Source organism: Callospermophilus lateralis, chromosome 2 (assembly GCF_048772815.1).
Source record: "Callospermophilus lateralis isolate mCalLat2 chromosome 2, mCalLat2.hap1, whole genome shotgun sequence".
Taxonomy (NCBI): domain Eukaryota; kingdom Metazoa; phylum Chordata; class Mammalia; order Rodentia; family Sciuridae; genus Callospermophilus; species Callospermophilus lateralis.
This window is the reverse complement of record NC_135306.1, coordinates 131,010,142-131,021,420: the sequence shown is the minus strand read 5'-3', so window position 1 is coordinate 131,021,420 and position 11,279 is coordinate 131,010,142.

Sequence of the window (11,279 nt, the reverse complement as noted above, 5' to 3'; positions counted from 1 at the left end):
GGTTGTGAGAGCCCTAACCTAATGATACACAATAGAAGACCCAGACACCAGCACACATAAATACAGATATCTCCTACTAGACAAAGGCATCAAAAACATGCATTGGAGAAAAGGTAACCTCTTCAACAAATGGTGTTGGGAAAACTGGAAATCTATACACAATAAAATGAAATTAAACCTCTATATCTCACCATGTGACAAACTCAACTCAAAGTAGATCAAGGACCTCAGAATTAGACCAGAAACCCTGCACCTAATAGAAGAAAACTTAGGCCCAATTCTTCATCATGTAGGATTAGGTCCCAACTTACTTAACAAGACTCCTAAAGTGCAAAAATAAAGTCAAGAATCAATAAATGGGATGGATTCGAAATAAAAAGCGTATTCTCAGTGAAAGAAACAATCATTGAGGTAAAGAGAGAGCCTACAGAATAGGAGCAAATTTTTACCACTTGCACATCAGATAGAGCACTAATCTCTAGGGTATATAAAGAACTCAAAAAGCTAAACACCAAAAAAAAAAAAAAATAGCCCAATCAATAAATGGGCCAAGGAACTGAACAGACACTTCTCAGAAGGCGATATACAATCAATCAACCAACATGAAAAAATGTTCAACGTTTCTAGCTATTAGAGAAATACAAATCAAAACTATGACATCTATTAACAATACAACAATAATAAGTGTTGGCAAGGATGTGGGGGGAAAGGCACACTCATATATTGCTGTGAAAATAGTGCAGCCAATATGGAAACCAGTTTGGAGATTCCTTGGGAAACTGGAAATGTGTCAGTTTTGACCCAACTATCCCTCTCCTCGGTCTATACCCAAAGGACTTAAAAACAGCATACTACAGGGACACAGCCACATCAATGTTTATAGCAGCACAATTCACAATAGCTAATCTGTGGAGCCAACCTAGATGACCCTCAGTGGATGAAAAGATAAAGAAAATGTGGTATATATATGCATTAAAAGAGAATAAAATCATGGCATTTGCAGCATTAAAAGAGAATAAAATCATGGCATTTGCAGGTAAATGGATGGAGTTGGAGAATATTATGCTAAGTGAAGTAAGCCAATCCCTAAAAAACAAATGCTGAATGTTTTCTCTAATACAAGGATGCTGATTCATAATCAGAATGGTGAGGGAGCATGGGAGGAATAGATGAATTTTAGATAGGACAAAGAGGAGAGAGGGGAAAGCAGGGGGTATGGAGGTAGGAAAGACAGTAGAATGAGATGGACATCATTACCCTAAGTACATGTATGAAGACACAAATGGTGTGACACTACCTTGTGTACAGAGACCTGAAAAATTGTGCTCTATGCGTAACATGAATTGAATTGCATTCTTCTGTCATATATACCTAATTAGGATAAATAAAAATTTTAAAAATTCGTATTTGTATACATAGGTTTATGTGATGTTAGATTTTAGATGTAGAGGTATGGAAAAAGTAATATCAAATTTTGTACTTAGCTAGGGTTAGGTTTCAAGAATTAAGATTAATATGGGAAAAAGGAAACATACATAAGAATGTGTTTAAAAAATCTTTGGAAAAACATACATAAATATACAGGATCTGACACAAGGAAGAAGAAAGTGTGAGTTTTATGAAAATGTGTTTTGTAAGCATGGGGACACATGGATTAATCCTATATGTGATATAGTGTAATATATATGCAAATTTAACATTGAAAATAGAAAATAAATGTCAAAATACACTTTAATATTCATATTCATGTATATGGATATAACTCACATTAAATTTGTATACAGAGGTATGGAAAGGGTAATATCAAATTTTGTAGTGAGCTAGGGTTAGGGATAGAGAATTAAGATTAATATGGGGAAATATAAATATTCATAGGAATGCACATATGAAAATATGGAAAAGTTATGTAAATATAAAGGATCAGACTCAGGAAGAGTAAAATGTGACTCCTTACATATACATTTTGTATAAATGAGGACACATGGATGAATCTTATATGTGATACATTGTTATATGTATGGAAATTTACCTTGAATATGGAATATAAATATCAAAATACACTTTAAAATTCATACTCTGCATATAAATATAATTCACATTATTTTTACATACAGAGGTATAGTAAGGGTCATATCAAATTTTGTAGTGATGCAGGATTAGGGTTAGAGAATTAAGATTAATATGGGGAAATAGGAATATTCATAAGAATATACTTTTGAAAATATGTGTGAAAACATATATTAAATATACAGCTTGGGAAAGAAAAAGAGTAAATTGTGAGTCCTGTGAATATATATTTTGTAAATATGAGGATGCATGCATGAAACCTATATATGATATATTTTGATATACATTAAAATATATATTGAAAGTATAAAATAAATGCCAAAATAATTTAAAAGTTATCTTTTTGTACATGTGTAAAAGTCACATTAGCTTTATATAAAAAGTGTGGAAAGCATAATATGAAATATTATACTGAGCTATGGTTAGGCTTAGAGAATGAAGATTAACATGGGGAAATGTGAATATTCACAAGAACAATACTTGTGAAATTATGTGTGAAAATATATATAAATATACAGGATCTGACACCAGGAAAAGTAAAGTGTGAATCCTATAAATATATATATTGAAAATATGGAAGGTATGAACGAATCCTATATATGATATATTGTGAGATGTATGCAAACATAACATTGAAAACAGAAGTCAAAATACACTTTAAATTTCATATTCATGTATGGGGATTTAAGTCACTTTAGGCTTATATACAAAGTTATGGAAAGGGTAATATCAAATTTTGTACTGAGCTAGGGTTAAGGCTACCAAATTAAGATTAATATGGGAAAATATGAATAGTCATTAAAAAAGGATATGTGAAAATGCATGTGAAACCATGTATAAATATACAAGATCCAAAACAGGGAAGATTAAAATGTGAATCTTGTGAATATATATTTTGTAAATATGGGGACACATGGATGAATTCTATATATGATATATTGTGATATGTATGCCAATTGAACTTTGATAATTGAAAATAGAAATAAAAAACACTTTAAAATTAATAACAAAACAGAACACAAGCAATAATAAGTATTGAAGAGGATGTAGGGGAAAAGGTACACTCATACATTGCTGGTAGGACTGCAAATTGGTACTGCCACTTTGGAAAACAGTGTGTAGATTCCTCAGAAAACTTGGAATGGAACCACCATTTAACCCAGCTATCCTTGTCCTCAGTTTATACCCAAAGGACTTAAAATCAGCATACTATAGTGACACAGTCACATCAATGTTTATAGCAGCTCAACTCACAATTTCTAAACTTAGAACCAAACTAGGTGCCCTTCAACAGATGAGTGGATAAAGAAAATGTAGTGTATATGCACAATGGAGTATTGCTTAGCATTAAAAGAGAATAAAATTGTGACCTTTGCAGGCCAATGAATGGAGTTGGAGAATATTATGCTAAGCGAAGTAAGCCAATCCCAAAAAATTAAAGGCTGAATGTTTTCTCTGATTAGTGGATGCTTATCTATGATGGTGGGCTGGGGGGTGGGTATGGGAAGAATAGAGGATCTTTGAATTGGGCAAAGGGGAGGAAAGGGAGGGTTATGAGGGTAGGAAAGATGGTGGAATGAGATGGACAACATTATCCTAAGTACATGTATGATTGCACAAATGATGCATCTCCACATCGTGTACAACAAGAGAATTGAAATGTACTTCATTTGTTTATGATGATTTGAAATGCATTCCGCTATCATGAACAACTAAATAGAACAAATTTTTTAAAAATAAATATATTTGGGCAGAGATTGTGTCTCAGTGGCAGAATGCTTGCCCCAAACATATGAGGCACTAGGTTTCTTAGCACCACATTAAAAAAAATTAAAAATCAAGATATTTTGTCCATGCATAACTAAACAATTTTTAAAATATATTGAAAAATAAAATTTAAAAATGTTCAGAACCAGATGGATTCTCATCTGAATTCAATCAGACCTTTAAAGAAGAATTAATACAAATCCCCCTCAAATATTTCATGAAATAGAAAAGGAAAGAACATTCCAAACTCTTTCCATGATGCCATTATCACCCTGATACCAAAACCAAATAAAGACATATCAAGGAAAGAAAACTACAGACCAATATCCATTGTGAACATAAATGCCAAAACCCTTAATAAAATATTAGAAAACTACATTCAAAACATATTAATAGAATAGTACACCGAGATCAAGTTGGATTTATCCCAGGGATGCAAGATTAGTTCAATCAACAAATAATTTATCACATAAGTAGAATCAAGCACAAAAATCTCATAGTCATCTCAGTAAATGCAGAAATAGTTTTTGACAAAATTCAGCATCCATTCATGTTAAAAGCACTAGGGATAGAAGAAACTTACCTCAATATCATAAAGGCCACATATAACTAAATCCAAAGCCAACATCATACTAAAAAGAAAAAAACTGAAAGCATTTTCTCTAAAATAAGGAATAATACAAGGATCTCAACTCTCACCACTCCTATTCAATGTGTTTCTTGAAACTCTAGTCACAGCAATCATGCCTGAGAAGGAAATTAAAGGACCACATATAGAAAAAGAAGAAGTAAAATTATCTCTGTTTGCTGATAGCATGAATTTAATACCTGGAGGACCCCCTAAAAAAAAAAAACTCCATCAAAGGACTCCTAGATTTAATAAACAAGTTCAACAAAGTATCAGTATACACGATCAACACACAAAAATCAGTAGCTTTCCTATGCTGTAATATGAATCTGCTGAGAAAGAAATAAAAAAAACCCAACTATTCCATTCACAATAACCTCCAAAACATAAAATACTTAGGAATAAATCTAAGGAAATGAAAGACCTCTGCAATGAAAATTATAAGGAAAGAAATTGAAGAAGTCCTTAGAAGACAGAAAGACTTAAAATGTTCATGGATAGGTAAAATTAAAATTGTCATATTACCAAACGCAATATTCAAGGCAATCCTCATCGAAACACCAACGTTATTCTTCACAGAACTAAAAATAGTCCTAAAATTTTTAGGCATAATAAAGGACCCTGAACAACCAAAGCAATCCTGAGTAACAGGGGCAAGTCTGGAAACATCTCAATACTCAATCCCAAAATATATGACAGAGCTATGGTAATGAAAATCACATGGTATTTGCATAAAAACAGAAATGAAGACCAGTGGAATAAACTATAGACAAATTCATATAACTATAGTTATCTGATCTTTGACAAAGGTACCAAAAGCACACATTGGAGGAAAGACAGCCTTTTTAACAAATGGAGCTGGGAAAACTGGATATTCATATGTAGAAGATAATGAAACTAGATCCCCAGCTGCTATCCTGCACAAAAATCAAGTAAGTGAATCAAAGACCTAGGAATTAGACAAGAAACACTACAAATTCTAGAAGAAAACACAGGGGCAACGTTCCAACATATTGGCACAGCCAATGATTTCCTTAATAAGACTCCTAAAACTCAAGAAATAAAATAAGAATCAATAGGTGGGACAATAATAAATTTAAGGCTTCTTTACAGCAAAGGAAACAAGAGCATGAAGAGAGAAGCCAGAGAATGGGAGGAAATCTTTGCCGGCAACCCAAAACTTTGTCAGAAACAGTGGATTAAGAACAAAAATATATAAAGAACTCAAAACACTTAAACAAACAAACAAAAAACCCACTAATAACCCACTCAAAAAGTGGGCAAAAATTCTAGAGGATTTTCTCAAAAGAAAAAAATACAAATTTCCAACAAATATATGAAAAATGTTCAACATCCTTAGCAACCAAGAAGATTCAAATCAAAACTACACTGAGATTTCATCTGACTACAGTTAAAGTGACCATCATCAAGAATACAGTTAATGATAATTGCTGGTGAGAATGTGAGTGAAAAGGCATACTTATACATTGTTGGTAGAACAACAAATTAGTTATGGAGACCTCTCAAAAGACTAGGAATGGAACGACCATGTGACCCAGCTATCTTACTCCTTGATATTTATCCAAAAGAACTAAAATCAGCATACTATAGTGATACAAGCATACTGTTTGTAACAGTACAATTCATAAAAGCCACATTATGGAACCAACCTAAGTGTCCATTAATAGAATGAATGTATTTTAAAAAATGTGTTATTTATACACAGTGGAGTTCTACTCGGCCATAAGAAGAATGAAATTATATTATTTACTGGTAAATTGATATAACTGAAAAACATCATGCTAAGTGAAATAAGCCAGACTCAGAAAGTCCAGGAATGAATGTGTTCTCTCACATGCAGAAGCTGGAGAGAAAAAAAGGATTAACAAAGGGTGTCTTACACAAATAGAGGGAAAGCAGTAGTGTCGCATTCCCGACGCAAAACCACTCAGAGTCACTCCAGGGGAATTGGGCTGCGCAAAATAACCACACAAGAGACATAAATAGCTTTTTCTTTGGGGGTCCTGTGATGGCTCCTTTGACCTTAAGAGTCTGCAGAGAGAGAGAGAGAGAGAGAGAGAGAGAGAGAGAGAGCATGTGCTGACCCCTTTTATTGAGGAGGAGCCTTTCAAATGAGACAAGGGGTCAGATTTTAGGGGGCTGAGTCTAGCTTCATAATGTCTGCTGTCAGCAGGTTGACTAACATCTGCGTAGGCCACACCCAAGGCAGAGTAAGAGAAGGGGACACACAAAGGGCACTTCCATGGAACATTCTATCCCAAAAAAGACAAGGAGTTATATCACAAAGAAACAGGTGAGTGTAGATGGACCCATGGGGCTGCAGGAAGGCACGCCTATGCATGAAGACACATTTTGCTAAATTTTTATGACTTTTAAGATCCAGGCCACCATCTACGGCCACTGTGATGTGGCCAGATCACTTGGAAGTGACTGACAGAGCCTCAACCAATCAGGAAAGGAAAATGCTGGTCACATGGCATGGCGGCCTCCCACACAGAAAAGTAGAAGTAAAGGACCACAAGGGAGATAGAGGGGATGAAAACAGGAAGAACTGGAAGATGAAGTTGACCAAATTATACTAGGTGTATGTATGGAATATACCACAATGCACTTCAATTTTATATATAAGTATAATGCATCAATTAAAACTTAATAGCAAAAAAACAAATAACCTAACCAATAAATGGGCAAAGGAACTTAACAGACACTTCATAGATAAAGAAATTCAATCCATCAGCAAATATAGAAAAAATGTTCAATATCACTAGCAATTATAGGAATGCAAATTGAAACTACACCTGGATTTTATCTCACTCCAGTTAAAATGGCAGTTATTGAGAATACAAGCATAATAAATGTAGGCGAGGATGTGGGGGAGAAGATAATCTCATATATTGCTGGTGGGATTGTAAATTGATACAACCACTCTGGAAAGTAACATGGAGATTCCTTAGAAAACTTAGAATGGAACCATCATTTGACCCAGCTATCCCACTCCCTGGTTTCTCCCCAAAAGATTTAAAATCAGCATACTACAGTAATGCAGCCACGTAAATGTTTATAGCAACTCATTTCACAATAGCTAAACTATGGAACTGACACACATGCCCTTCAACAGATGAATGGATACAGAAAGTGTTTTATACACACACACACACACACACACACACACACACACACAATGGAATATTACTCAGCCTTAAAATCAATAAAATTATGGCATTTGTCAATAAATGGATGGAACTGGAGATTGCAGAGTCAAGTTAAAATTTGGATAAGCCAACCCAAAAAAACAAAAGCCAAATACTTTCTCTGATATGCAGATGATAATTCACAATGGGCAGGTGGGGCTAGGGAAGAATAGAGGTACTTTGGATTAGACACAGGGGAGTGAAAGGAGGGGAAGAGGAGATGGGGGGGCAGGAATAATAGTAGAATTAATTAGACATAATTACCCTATGTGCATATATGATTATACGACTGGTGTGATTTTACATCATATATGACAAAAAGAATGAGAAGTTATACTCCATTTATGTATGATCTGTCAAAATGCATTCTTCTGTCATATATAACTAATTAGAACAATAAATGAGAGGAAGACCAATAGAGTAGAGAAAGGGTTTCAGGGGGAGGGAGGCAAGAAGGGAAGGTGGTAGGGCTGGGTATTGAAATGAAGAAGATTGTTACATACGTTTGTGTTTATGCCAAAATGAACCCTACTATTATGTAAATTACAATGCACCAAAAATTAGAAAAAGATTTAAAAATTAAAAAGAATATATGGCTTATAGCTTTCTTCCCTGGAGGAGTTCCTCAGCTTGCCAAGGTCTGGGGATGAAAAGCAGCAGGTCTTTCAGCCAGTAATGATGCATAAGAGGGTTCAGAGCAGCAGTACAGCTGGAAATTCAAAAGGGAAATTCCAGAAACTAGAACACTACAGAAGGGCTGTGCTTTAAAATCTGAGTATAAAGTTTGCACAAATCCTTGGTTTACCACCAAAATCTGCAAACACAGGGAAGCTCTCAGGGAACCAGCTTCAACAAAACAGAAGTTTGGAGCTGAAAAAGTGGAGCAGAGAAGTCTAATTCCCCTATGGTAGCATAAGCCCACTGTAGCTTATCTTTCAAGTTGATCACAACTGAAAGTCCTAGACAAAGTCTGAAAGGCAACTAACTACCTAACTATTCTCAAACAGTTCTTTTTTTTTTTTTTTTAAGTATAGATTGTAAAGTCTAGTTAAAATATGGAGAGGTGACACTCCAAAACGGAAATTTCCTAGGTTTTTTTTTCTTTATTTCTCCAGGTTTTGCCCCATTTGCAGAGCTGCATGGTAGGGCACCAACGCACACACACAATTATCAAACAGAAATTATCTCAGAATTCAAGGTTGTTATACCTCTTAACAAATGAGGGGCTGGGATTGTGGCTCAGCAGTAGAGCGCTCGCCTAGCACGGGCCGTATCCAGGTTCAATCCTCAGCACCACATAAAAATAAAGGCATTGTGTTGTGTCCATCTACACCTAAAAAATAAATATTAAAAAAAATGAAACTTTGGATTGTGTAGAGGGGAGTGAGGGAAGGAGTGGGGCTGTGTGGACAGTAGAATGAGACAGACATTATTACCCTTTATACATGTGAGATTACACTACTGGTGTGATTCAGCACTATGTACTGCCAGAGGAATGAGAAGTTGTGCTCCATTTGTGTACAATATGTCAAAATGCATTCTACTGTCATGTTATTAGATCATGTTAATTAGCTCATTTTTTAAAAAAACAATTGATGAAAATTACGTTTCTAGAATAAAAAAGAAAACCTATTTCACTTATGAATAATTTCACACAATTCAGTATCCATTCATAGTAAATTCTCTCAACACTAGGAATAGAAGGAAATATCTTCAATATGATAAAATATATCTACAAAAACCTGTGGCAAGCATCATGCTTACTGATGGAAGACCAAATGCTTTCTCTTTAATAGCGGAAAAAAGTACAAATACCCATGCCACCACTTCTATTCCCTATTTTACAGGAAAGTCTGATTAGTACAATAAGAGAAGGAAAAGACAGAAAAATCACATTATATTAAAAGAAGTAAAAACCATCTTTATTTTCAGAAGATATTCACATGTACATAGACAGTTCTAAAGAATCTATGAACATATCTGTGAAAATAATAACTGAATTTAGCACGTTTGCAGGATAAGAGTTCAATATTTTTTTTGAAGTGTTTTCTATGTCTTGACTCTTCGAGAAGGAATGAGAATTACCAGAAGCAATGACCTGATCACATGCCCTTATGGTTTGATGGAAGGAAGGAATTTTAATGAAACAGAAATTGAAGAGAGGAAAAAGAGATTCAGCAAAATTCTATATAATAAGAAGGAAGAGATTCTAGCTTTTTGCAGAAAGCAAACCAAAGCTCTGACTGATAAAATTGCTTTTCGTGTATAAAATCTCAAACTGTGTACAGAATTTCTGAGGGGCAGAGATAGATAGCTTTTCCTGTGAAGCAGCCATGTCTGGGCTAACTCCTTGTACTCGGCCAAGCATAGAAGATTCTGATCTTAGGATCTGGGCAGGTTGCTTACATAAAAGAATGTTGAAGCTTCAGTTTCATGAGGGACCAATTCTATGACTGACAGATTGACATCAAAGTAAGAATAAGACAGACCTCAACCTATATATTCTTTTCTTGAATCCCTAGGCTAAATCAAGGCTATAGAAAATGTTCATATTTGGAGAAGAGAAATTTATGGGGAAAAATTTTTTTCAGAGAACTGCTGCCTAGTTCTGTCCTAGTTCTGCCCCTGACCCCTCTTTCAGATGAGAAGTGTGTTTCTCTCTTCTTCTTCTCAAGCCTACAGGAGTTCCCTAGTGAGTCTTATACATGTTCCCCAGAGTCCAGGCTGCTGTGGATTCCACAGTCAGATTCTGGTCAAGGCATCATAGGAGCAAGGATAAGGTCTGACTGACTCACTATTTTGGTGACGTAGCAAAGAGAAGGCTGCCATGCCAGAATTATCTGCATTGCTTTAATGGGTCTCAGGAGAAAAAAATGTCAGTGATTTCTGTGAATAAGACATCAATCACAGGAGTGTGGAGCTGGAGCTATTGGGGGTAGAATGGGCTCTCTCAAGGTAAACCTGGTGGAATTAGTAATGAACTAGAGGTTGAGGGCAGAGTGTTCAGGGGATCAAACACATCTCCTTTGTTTTGAGGATCGTGGTTATGGGGCTACAGGGAGCCTCTGCAGAACCACCGAAAGCACCCACAAGACAACTATCTGCTCCAGCCAGAGAGGATGAGGTCACCCCATCGAGTAAGAACATGTATCTTTCCTCTCTCTCTTTGACTTGCCCATGATTACAGATCTAGGCAGGAACAAAGGAGTGAGGCAAGTGATGAAGGATGTCAGAGTAGAAGCCAGTCACAGCCCAGATCCTTAACTAATGTGCAGTGTTAACCAGGAAAAGGAGGCAGAGGGTTAGCTGTGGATGAATATAGAAGTGCTGATTCTCATATCTGATATTTTCATTTCAGAAATTAAAATTTGAAACTGAATTATATATGCTTAAAATTGTAAGAATAAGCCAAAAAAAAGTTGTCACAGAGATTGTAACATGAAAAGCATGGCACATGAAGAAGAAATTGTCAAGTTGTAGTTTAAAAAGTTGAAATTTTTGCTCTGCAAAAGGCAGAGAATAAAAAGACAAGCCATAAATTGGGAAAAAAATATTTGCCAGATACATACCTAATGAAGGACTTCCATCCATATTATACAAAGAAT